The sequence below is a fragment of the Tribolium castaneum genome, chromosome 3 (assembly GCF_031307605.1).
Source record: "Tribolium castaneum strain GA2 chromosome 3, icTriCast1.1, whole genome shotgun sequence".
Lineage (NCBI taxonomy): Eukaryota > Metazoa > Arthropoda > Insecta > Coleoptera > Tenebrionidae > Tribolium > Tribolium castaneum.
The window spans coordinates 14,528,293-14,540,743 of record NC_087396.1 but is presented as its reverse complement, the minus strand read 5'-3'; the positions used below and the strand labels follow the sequence as shown (position 1 = coordinate 14,540,743).

General features: G+C 34.6%; 1 protein-coding gene across 1 annotated transcript in view; it reads left to right on the top strand.

The window, feature by feature from the left end:
* The window catches only part of LOC664460 (hemicentin-2), a 229,093-nt gene that overhangs the window by 60,923 nt on the left and 155,719 nt on the right, over positions 1–12,451 (top strand). The gene's annotated exons all lie outside the window — the stretch shown is intronic.

Below are 12,451 nucleotides of genomic sequence, written 5' to 3'. Positions count from 1 at the left end.
AATAATAATAGATATTTACTTTGACATATGAAAATTAAATGTGCATGACGAAAACGTGCCCCCGTTTATCCTTTCAACATCGCATAAAGGGCCCAGAGTGTTGGTGGCTTTAAGGTGGTAGACTTTTCTTCCAAATACGCCAACAAAACATTTTCCGTTACTTGATCAATCTTTTTCATAGAACACCACTGCCGAAACTGAAGATACGTTTTTTCGTACTGCGGTCTTGATTTAGCAGGCAAAAGATTCGACACTGCCGCGCTTGCAATTGCATCTATTTCGTTTTCGCTGCTAAAATCCATCACACTTCTTCAACAAAAATACCTATTGTGACAAATTTTTCGCAACTATCACTTTTATTTATCATCGTAACCATGCAAGCAACTCGATTTATCAGACCATTTTGTTCCAACTAATTTCTGTTACTTTTTTCTTCATCTGGAGGCTGTAGAAAAAACGTTGTTTGTATTTCGTGGCGAAATTCATGTTTTAATGGCGCCTTCGAATGTCTTTTAGGTCTCGACCTGGCGGTCTCGACTAAAATAACATTCTCAGGCGCCATTAAAAAAACACTCATTTCGCGCACTTAATACAAAAATTACTATTTTAATTGAGCAGAGCTTTCCATAACAACATCGATATACTTTTAATAGTATAACACTCTCTTGTACTCGTATTAATGTTCTAATAAAAAGTATGCTTCCTAGAATTGGGAAAATAATAGTCTTTTATTATTTTAATATTCGTTACTTGACTTTGTAATATGTTTTAATACCAGTTTAATGTTTTATTTATTATTTGTGTTTCCTTCGGATTTTACATTTTATCACCTTATGTTTAGCTCCTATTTGTTGTTTTATTATCTATCACTTGCTGACGACATCTTTGCTAAGGCACTGACTAGATTCTTAAAAAAAGTGCTTTTCCTATGAACTATACAGATCTAGTTTATGTATTAGGTATAAATTATTTATTAGGTTTATTTGCGTAATTCAATTTAAACGGATTTAAATTTTGTGTGCAAGTGAAATAAATGTCTATTATTACTGTGTATGTGCGTATGTTAATTATAAGTAAACTGAATTTTATCAATTAATAATTTAACAATATTAGTATTGCATTTGGTTGTTTATTTATTTTTGTGCATATCACACATGTGTGTGTTTGGTATAAGTAAAAGTGCTTTATTTTGCTTTAACATTTAACAAAGTTTCTTTTTTCTGATATTGTCCGTTAAGTAATGGGTACTATTCAGAACTTTTAGTGAATTTATTTGCTTGGTATACAGGCTGATTCTTTTTGGGTCTACATTACAAATTTTTTAACTTCTAATAGATGTCAAGCATTAAAAAATCGACTATTCTGAGTTCAACTAAATTATTTTCAAAAAGGCTGAATTTTCGAAACTACGAGAAATTGTTGCCAACTTTGAAATTTTAAATGGCAACTACCTATTTTTATTGCATTTTGAAATTCGCTTTTTGAAACTGAGTAAAATGTACTCAAATTGTTAGTACTTATCTGTCATAGTTTTTGAAGTGTATAAATTTTTTGTCATAATTTTCATTTGCATGGATTTATTTAAAGTAACACAGCCCTTGAACTCTTTACAATAAGTGAATAATTCTTTCTGCATTTAATAACCAAAGGCTTAAAAAGTTTTCTGAAATTTTTACGATTGTCATTGTCAAATTGCAAGGCTACTGTGATATTTTGAAAATGATAATTAAAAAATTATCATAACACAGTTTTTTCAAATGGAATGATTCTGTCTTTACAATGGCAATCAAAAGGACATCAATTTTTTTGCAGATTTTTATTAACATCTTTTGTATCTATCTCTTACATTTTTTGAAATAATTGCAAAAAAATAATTTTAGCTCATTATTTTTATTTTTAATCAAGTAAAGTTCGCTAAAATTTGACATTTGTTGACCATTTTGCAAGGTCTCCTTGATTAACTATAAAAATTAAAATTCAATAAATTTTTTTGTATTTTTTTTTCAAATACTCTATAGGATATTTTGATATAAAACATCACAGATATTATTGTTATTGTAAGTGCCGTTAAGAAAATAGAGTCGATTTATTTAAAAAAAATGAGTTATATCCAATTTTTGCTAACTAATTCAAAAAAATCATACTAGCCTTGAATTTTGACAGTTGACAATTTTGAAAATTCTAGTAAGGCTTTTCAAATCTTTGGTTATCAAATGCAAAAAAAATATTTTTATCGCAAACGGTTCAAGGGCTGAGATACTTTAATTATTAAATTGACATGGATCAAAAACTATGACAGATAAGTATCAACAACTTGGGTAAATTTTTGAGAAGGTAAATTTGAAAAAGCAATAAAAATGTTTGGTTACTATTTAAAATTTCACAGCTGGCGCCAATTTCTCGTAGTTCTAGAAGCTCAGCCATTTTGAAAATAATTTAGTTAAACTTGGAATGGTGGATTTGGTTTGTATACAAAATTTTAAAGTTTTATTAGAAAAAAAAATTCAAATGTAGGCCCTAAATGAATCACTCTTTATACAAACTAATTTGTTTACTTTTAAGATATTTTTAACAACTCTTTGTGGTTTATGTACGTAATAATATGTATTTCCGTACAAAATTTGTATTTAATGAACAACAGTAATTTTATTTAACTTTGTGTAGTTTGTACCTACAACTACTTTAATTTCAATCTTTTGGTTTGGTGGTGTGTGTCGTTTCAAGCGATCTGGTTTAAACGAGTGTTCGGTTATCTTAACACCATGATGTCATAAAATTTTATGGGTTTTCAGCAAATCTAAACTCGTACTTTACTTTTGTCCTACTAAAAATGCTTTTACCGAGTGTTTTCTTATTGGGTATTAAGTATTCTTTTGTGATTTGATTGTGTGAAGCGTGGCGGAAATTAATTAGTTAAAAGAGGCTTCTCTGTGCGCGCGAATTGAGCATAATGATGTCGAGCGATCTGTCTAACTTTTGGTACATAACACGCAGTAAAATATGAGCAAGCAGAGCAGGTTATACGATATGTCTATCGACGATGTCATTATCGCCGTATACCGACAAAAGCCAAAGGGAAGCATCAATCACGTATCATCGTTAGATAAACAAGAGTGAGGGATGTCACATGCAAAAACTAACCACACATCATTACTAACGATGCTATCTTATTACCGCTAAGTAACTCCGTCTCTGCAAGGGAAAAATGTTTATTTGTCGCGAGACTTGCGTCACCATGAATTATTCTGCCGTAAGTTATTAAAGAATTTCCATCCTTTTACGGTAAACAGTTGGGGCTAATGAAGCTTTGCAATTTACTGGTCTCTGCTGGGAAATCTCCCATCTCTGGCAACCTTTTTAAGGGAATTTTCATTAGTGGTCCTGTCTTCGTCTTTGCCTAGCCCTAACTGGCGCCGACTGAAACGGAGCAAGTCAAGGTGGGCGACGGAGAAATAAGTTGATTGTCCTTTTCTTGCAGGATATCGAGAAGGAATGCTTCCTATAAAGGGATCTAAGTGGATTTTCAATAGCATATCGGCACGTAATTGCATTGAAACAACATGCCACCATTAATTACAGACTTGTGTACATCTCCTCCCGCGAACTTGAAAGCCTGATTCAACTATGCGGAAAATAGGAGTTGAAGTGTAAATGTTGCTTGACAGAGGAACATTTTTTGTTGCATTTAATAACGTTCTTGAACAGCGACGGAAAATTTCATCTCGGCGCATCCGCCATTTCTGCACCGAAACCCGCCGTAATTTATTCAACACTTTCAATAACATTCTGTCCTATCTTCCCCTCATATATTTCTTTTATTGTCGTTATTATACCGCCATAACTTGTTGCTTCCCTTGTTTTAGTTTTTTTACAGCATCGTCTCTATTATGCTTATAGATTTTTTCCCCGCTTTCTTATTTCGCACTTTCCTTGCTTCGCCCTGTGGAAAAGTTCATTTTGTCGCCGACAAATTAAAACTCTGTTTTTGTTGTGAAAGATTTCGCTAAACTTCCACAATCATTTTGATAACTAAAGTTTATAAAATTGTTACGGCCAAAGTAATTGCTTTTTTCACTTCGAACCTGCTGTTCGGGTTAATTTCTTCAACGACCATCCACTTTTACAGCAAATGAGCGTTTCAAAATTACATAAAGCTTTAATTTTAAACTTAAATTAACGCAACGATACAAGTCTTGTTCTTATAATTAACGGCTGTTTAAATTAAATTACAACAATTTACACCCGAATAGAAGGCGGCAAATAAATCACAAATTGACGAAAAGCCTTTGTCAGCGCCCGTGGTTCATTCAATCAATTTTTTATACCCACGCTTACCCAAATTACATTTTTTTCTTATTTAGCAAGATAATTTTGCAAACACGACTTTCATCTTGTTCTCATATTTCAATCAAACATAAATACATGATGAGTTACAAATGTAAACCAAGTTACATAATATTTGGCTTGGAAATATTGTTTATTAGCAATTCTACAAATAAAGGACACATAGTTTGTTATGGCAGGTATTTGTCTTAAAATGCAAATAAAAATATTTGGTGTTTTTTGGCGATAAACTTCCGCTTGGCTGCCGGCAGAGCATGCAGAAATATTCGCAAATTAGATTTGTAAAAAGCATTTTTCGATTGTAAACAGATGGAAAGAAAGGCAATAAATTGTCTTCGATAGCTAATCTACAAAGGAAGTTTCGTATTACGAAACATTTTATTCATTCAGAAAGTTGAGGGATTCTCTTTGAAAAATCGACTGTCTGTAAAGAAGGTAGACGCCATCATTGTTTTTATGGCGAATGTTACATTTATCACCCTTTTATAAAGAATTACTCGATGTCGAGAAGACGAGAAAAGTGCATTTGCCAAAACGGTTCTTTAATAAATACTGTCGGCTCGGGTCTCATTACTGGCCACGATTTTTTATTGAGATTAATAAATTCCAGTAATTCCACTTCTCTTTTGATAATGTTAGTTCTCGGAGAATTAATTTCATTATCAAAATATTTATCGAAAAGAAATTAAGTCTAGTCTGGAAGAAATGCAATTTGAAATTTAATCTGCTCTCATAAAATCAGCTTAATAAAAGAACAAAGCTAAGTTAGGAAAAAAACCATTTTCTTGTCGATACTCAAAGCTTTAATCTATTCGGGGCGAAATCACGTCGAACAAGAAAGATTGCAAGAGTACATTTCATTAGGTTCATTATGCATTGAGCAGAATGTTTTTCACTTCAACGATAAATTTCCAAGAAGTGCTTCGAACTTATTTACAAGAGAATTGCCTTTAAAGACAAATCTTCATAGAAAAAATTTCCTTTCTCTCGTAATAAATCGTCAACAGCTTGTTTAACCCAGGAAATGGCTTTAGGTTTGTTCGACACTTGGCAAACCTAATTTCCGAGTTAAATCGAATTAAAAACTTGGCTTTTAAACAGTTAAATTCAGTTTCTTAGCACAATGGTAATAATGTGTATTTGTAATAAAGGAGTATAATGCAGTCCCGGAGGCTGCATGATCCGCAACATTGTTATTAGGGGTCAGTAGTTGCTGTTAATTGTTGTGACGGTGAGACTGTGCCACAATTGCAGGGTAATTAGATTCATGAGAGCACAATACATCGGCGTCCACTGTGATAACCAAATGAGATATGGCCACCCTTGTCCTGGAACATAATCATCACATCGATCATTAACTTTATCCAGTTTGATTATATCACTACTAGTAATTGACAGACGAAAAAGCGCCAAATGTGCCCGCTTCACCTGTCCTTAACTAATTTTCCAAATCATAAAAAAGTTACACAGCAAAGTAGAGATTTCTGCTTCCTGTGTTGCAGTAACTTTTTAAAAATCTTTTCTCTTTTCTCCAAGTATTTGGTAAGAAAACAAGAATTTATGCGACAAAGTGAGTTAAATATACAGGGCTTTCGTTGTAAAAGGAACCAGTCTCAGTAACTTTTGACAATCTGTTTTGAAGCAAAAACAGGTCGATTAGGATCGCGAGGGGGAAGTTCAAAACCAGCATTAGCTACATTTTAGGTTTCATCCCTTAATCGCTAGCCACTCTACTTTAAAATTTTAAATGGCACTCTCTACTTTTTCACACATTTTCGGAAAGGACAAAAATAAACATATCTAACTGTCAAAGAAAAAAAATGTTTGTCGATTTGTTTTTTGGTTAAGGCTGGTTGTATTTTTGAAATTTTTAATCGTAGTAGGCCATGATTTGAAGCCAATTTAATTTTAATAAAAAAATTGTAGATTAAGGATGCAATGAAACAGTTTAAAACCAAAATTAGTAACATTTTTGGTTTCATCTTCTAGCCGCTAGCCACCCCTACATTAAAATTTTAAATGGCACTTCCTACTTTTTGAAAAGTTTTTGGAAAAGACAAAAATAAACGTGTCTAACTGTCAACGAAAAAATTATCGATTCGTTTTTTAATTAGGGGTGGTTTTATTTTTTGAAATTTATAGTCCTAATAGCCTTATTTGATTTGAAGCCAATTTCATTTAAAATTAAATAAGAAATTTGTTAATCAGAGATGCAATAATTCGAAGCCAAAATAAAGTATATGTTAGATTTCATCCTCTAGTTTCTATCTATCCTCCGTTTAAAATTTTACATAGCACTTTCAACTTTTTGAAATATTTGTGGAAAGGATATAAACCGGAAAAGCAGACATTTTTGTCGATTGAGACCGAAATTAACATAAAATGTTTAAAACTAATGAGGGTGCTATTACAAATTTTAAAGTAAAGGTGGTTAGCGACTAAGGGATGAAAGTTCAAATGTTACTAATGTTGGTGTCACATTGCATCCCTAACCGACAATTTTTTTTTAATTTAATCATGGCCTACTATGATTACAAATTTCAAAAATATAACTACCCTTAACTAAAAAACGAATCTATAAATTTTTTTTTGTCATTTAGGTGATATTTAAAATCTTAAAGTAGGAATGGCTAGCTATTAAGGGATGAAACCTAAAATGTAACTAATGTTGGTTTTGAACTTCCCTCTCACAACCCTAATCGACCTGTTTTTGCTTGAAAATAAATTTACTCAATGTTAAAAGTTATTGAGACTGGCTAAAAAAAAATAAAAAATTGGCATAGACATTAAATTTAATTTCTAAGTAGTATGGTTTCGAGAAAAATAATCAAATGCATTCTTTTGCTCTAAAATTACCTAAATTAATTACCATTCGAAAAAGGCTAAGTTTTAGATAAAAACGTTAAAACTTACATTTACACATTTTTCATTTTCAGTGTCGTGTCTGTTGTTATCAAAATTAATTTGTTTATTTACGAGATGGCGCATCTATAAAACAGGTTTATATTTGCACATAATTCGTTAAAAATTGTCATTGTATTTTTAATAAATATGAACAACTTTTTGGTTTTCGTGAAAAAAACCTAAAGGTATTCGGTTATGTTGTTTTGGAGTTTTTTTTATTATTCTAAAAGTGCAAGGAAGGTAAGTGATGCCAGAAAGTCGCCATGCTGACAAAGGTTTGATCAATTTTTCGTTTTTGTCGAGTTTTACGAATTGATAGAAGGCACGTAAACATCCCTTATCTGAAAATATTGAAGAATATTGTGAAAGTCGGGTGGATGCGATTTACAATGCGCCGTCGGTGTAGAATAATCCTATTCATTTTGTAAAGGACGAAGCCTGACTCTATTTCGCACTACCCGGTCATTGTATTTTTCTTATCGCGATACGTCTTCTCTGCCTTAGCCCTTGTCACCACCTAACGTAATAAATTTACTGCCTGAATGCCTTCCTGTGCCTGGAAACTCTTTCTGTACATGGGGATCCTTTAGTGAGAATTTACAGAGCTTCCCGTCCTCCTATATCCACCACTTCATCGCCTACCTCTCACGCTCTTATTAATCTTTCAGTTATCTGCACAAGATTTCTTCAATATAATGCCAGGAAAATAACGAATTTTTCATCACCCTTTTTACCACTCCCCCAAATTTAATATTGGTAATAATTGATGGCTTTTCGTGGCAGTTTTTCCCCAAGGGAATACCTTTACGGTGTCAAGTGTAACGATTATTGCATTCAGTAAAAAACAAAGCACCCTCGACGACAGTTAATTCTAGTGCGCTTCGAGAAATTTCTGGAGTGTAGTTTAAACAACGATATTGTTATCGTTTTAATTAGCAGCTTGAAAACTTTGCCGAAAGTTCAGGTGCATATGATTTCATAAATTTGGTTTTGGTACAGTAAACAAATTAGTTTCATCCTTTAAACGTCCCACTTTCCGCTGCACACAAAAAGTAATAAATAACAATAACTTTGCGCTAAATTCATTAGCGTCGTAATTACACATCAAACTCGCAGGCAAAAAACTGCAGACTTAAGAACTTTGTAATTTAATAGAACCGACTTGCTATTGACAGGTAAGTACAGTCCACGACAAAGCAATCTAAACCCGTCTTAGAACATTTGGTCCATTTTCTAACCGGAACAGAGTCACTAATCTTGCTGAATTCTTTCCTTTAATCTTGAAGATGTATCTCTGTGAAAATAATTCTTTGTCTCTGTCGTTGTTTCGAGCAACAAGCTGATTCCTCCGTCATAAATCAGCCCTCGCATAATTTATTAAGAAAGAAGTGGGCACAGAGCCATCAGACATCACACTGGCCTGCTTCTGACGGCATCCTCTCCGAAGTGTAAGCGCGTCACGACGCCTAAACCGTGATGTATCAGCCGCATACATCTCTGTAATGGAGCACTTACGACCGCACGCTGACTGTGCTTTTCTTCTTGTCGATCCCCGATCGTCAAAAATACGGTCACCGAAAACACTTTTACGCCGACTGTTAATTGCCGGGTTTGCTTTATTGGTGCATGGCAGGTTATAGGCGAGATTTTACTAGTCATTACGGCTTTCAAACCCGGCTGTTAAAAGTAACGATGGCATTAGATATAGTCGTGAAAAAAGGATAGGTGGGGTAATGAACCCAGCCAAAGGTTACGAGGATACGGGCAGTTTGTTACAAGGAAAATTCTTACCCCACATTAAAATTTTTATTTGGATTTTCTCGTTAATGTTGGATAACTATCGATGTATCCCAAAGTTGCTTTTGTAAACCCATCTCAAAACTATAACGCAAAATGTCACTTCATGTCCCGATGTTCCAGAGACACAAACCTTAAAAGAATTTGGTTTAATAAATGAAAAAATAAAAGGGAATGATATTTTGGTTAACAGTGAATTAATTTAATTCACTCGCGTGACACATTTCCCAGGATCCCCGGAATGAGTGTAAAAATGATAATTAGCTGAATGCAGAAGTACGTAGTAAAACAAACTCTTTGTTTGTGCTATCGTAAATGTAATGAACTACAAAAACCGTGTTTTTCGCTCTCGAAATTTGAAGAGATCCGCCACTCGATGTTTATTTTTATCATAAAATTGCGTGCTAAAGTTCATTGCTAACTCATCAAAAGTTTATATTTGTAGTGTATTTTATTTTATGAGACGATTTAAAAAGCGAGTCGTAAAAGGTAATTTTCTTTTCTTTGCAATAACACGAATAGAAGATATTGACTTGTTGGTGTCTCAAAGGGTTGTTTTTATTTTGATTTAAATGAGTGCCACTCTTTGAAATGATATTTTTTCCATAATTATTGAAACAAGAATCTCGTCGTTAAATTCTAAGCAAAATTTAGTGTCGATTGTTCGAGCTACATATTTCCCAATCTCCTTCGAACCTCAGTGAATGATTCCAAAAATAGAAAAGCCGCAGACAGGCGCTTCTCCCCAGTTCTTTTGTAACAAAACCAGTTGCGAAAATAAAAGAGCGCCGTTATACGTCATCGAATCCTGCCAGCTGGTGGTACTGTGTATAGCTGATAATTTCTTCTTTGACTTGTGGTGAAAGCGTCTCGTTTACTCATCTTTGTACCGCTTGAAAGGTCGGATTTGTTTTGATTCCTTATCGTCGTGTCGTTTTCGTTTTGCATTCTCAGTTATGTTTAATCGAATATTCAAATTTTGATCTTATTGGACTTGTATGGACCAATTTAGATAAAGGAATAAAATAGCGGTGAAGCGCTGTGATTTGAGCGAATTACCGCAAGAATTGGAAAAGTTTTAAAGCGGTTCCCAGCTATTCGAACCCAAAAAACGCCAGCAATAATATTTTTGTTTATACAAACTTATTTACATAAACAGAAATTGAGCAACAAATCATTTAGCGCCGTGCCAATTATACCGACATCGATATGTGAGGAGCCGTATTATAAACGTCGAATTAATATAATAGGTAAATGCAAGCGGTGCACATGGCTGTAAGCTACGATTAGTGTTATGTCAGCCCATTGCAAACAATAATATTCGCCCAGTTTGTCTAACCCGGCGCATCCACCATTTTTGACCGGACGTATAGTTACAAACCTAAGCGTTTATTTCTTCAGTGGAATGTAATTTGGGCTTTGCCCTGGCCGAGGATTGCCAAATCCCGCACTTGCAAGATTGGAAATTTCTGAAACAAGTGGCAATTTTGCCCAACTGTCAAGTTCAGACTAATAGCTCGATCGGTGGTCGACTACCAATTAACCGACTATTGAATTACGCAAACGGGGTTTATTTTTGATGTATGGGACGTTAGTGGAGTTTAATATGTTTCTGTCGCGGAGCTGAGCTTCGACAATGAGACTAATTTCGAAGGGGCGGACGTCTTTCCTTGATTTCCGCGACGTCTTAAGATGTTCTAGGGCAGATTCCCGATCAACAAACTCATTCATCGGCGGAAACGATTGACAGAACGGGAGGGAAAATTAATGATGCATCATTTGGAGTTTCTAAAGACTTTGCCGGTTTACTTTCGAACAATGGCAGCTATGGAAGACAAGGCACTTTTTGTCGGACGGCAAGTAACAAACTGGGAGTGTTGTTCCATTGTGCCAAGAGTTGTTTGTCGACAATCACCCGAAAGCGGTGATGAGCTGCAAACGTCACGCGCGGGATGGACAGAAACTTAAACAGCACTTATGCTTTCGTTTGCAGCTCAGACATGGTCATTTAAATTTCTTAACTTGTTCTGTTGTTTGACAACAACTACTTGTGCACGAGCTAATCATTATTATTTATAATTAGTTGGAACAATACTTTTGTACAAGTAAAAAGTTCTAATTGTTGCGACGAAGGTCATTATCGCGGCAGAAAACGCTATAACAGTTTTTGTTGTGGCGCAATGTTAATCCCGCTGTTTGCGCTGTGTATGAGAAAAACGGGAATACTTATATTGCCGTTAGAGCCGTCGATGGGGAATCGAAACCGTTGATTGCCGGAGATTGGCATGCGAGAGCGTTGTTTGTTGTGCTGAAAGCCGACAAGCGTCCACTTGTTAGAAATCCAGCGCCTTGGCAGGCCATTGTTCGTCCAACAAAAGCTCCCTAACCCCATCCCTGATTTGAATTCTGTGAAAAAATTGCGTGCATTTTGACAAGAGGCGAATTGCCCATCGGCTCGGAACTCTTTTTACGGTAGAGATGCATCCGGTCTGTTTGTGCCCAAGTTGTTTGCTCGCATATTTTTATTTGTCCATTTCAGCTTGTTCTGTTTATACGTGTGTGTAAAAGCAGTTTTATTGAAATCTCAGGTATTTATTCAGCAATGAATTCAGGTAAAATAAACTTTCTGCCTCGGATATTTCCAATATGTTTATCAATTACGTCTCTGCAAATCTGTACGGAACGAAAGCAATTTTTCAAATGTACGATCGTAAACTTGCAACATCAAACGGCAGAACGATACAAGGCCAGAAATAAAAACTTGCAAGAGTGGGGTTGGAGTGTCTTAAGAAAATTGCGCTGCTCCTACCTTGCATCGATTTGGGAAAATAAATACGGGAATTAATACAATTATGAATTTTGGAAAGAACAGACTGTGTACACGACATGGGCGTTCGTTATCACCGGCAGAGGTGCTTCAAGATTTTACTAAGTTAAATATTTGAACGCGTTTTAGCAACAAAACGCTGGTAAGAAGAAGATAACCGAGAGAATTTATTCAGAACCTTGACTCTCACCTTTCCTAAAAGACAATATACATTTACATAACAAAGTATTATCTGCTTTTTCCAGGCCCTCACTAGAACCGCCTCGTTTCACAGTTTGCACGGTTTTGATTAGCATCATTAAAAAGACTCCAAATACTCTCAACTTTTGATTTAATGGCCTTCGGAGTGAATAATCCTCGACTGTATCTAATATAACCCCCAGGCACTCACATAATTAAAAACATTCTCAACGTTTTTTTTTCGTTCAATTTGAAATATCGGAAACGAAATATTGATCAAATACGGATTAACAGACTTTCTGTTAACTCTCATTATTTGTTTATTTGAAGTGAATTATTTTGAAAGTAGGGTGTTCAATCTGGATAATTCCATTAAGATATGATAAGCTATAACTCGCC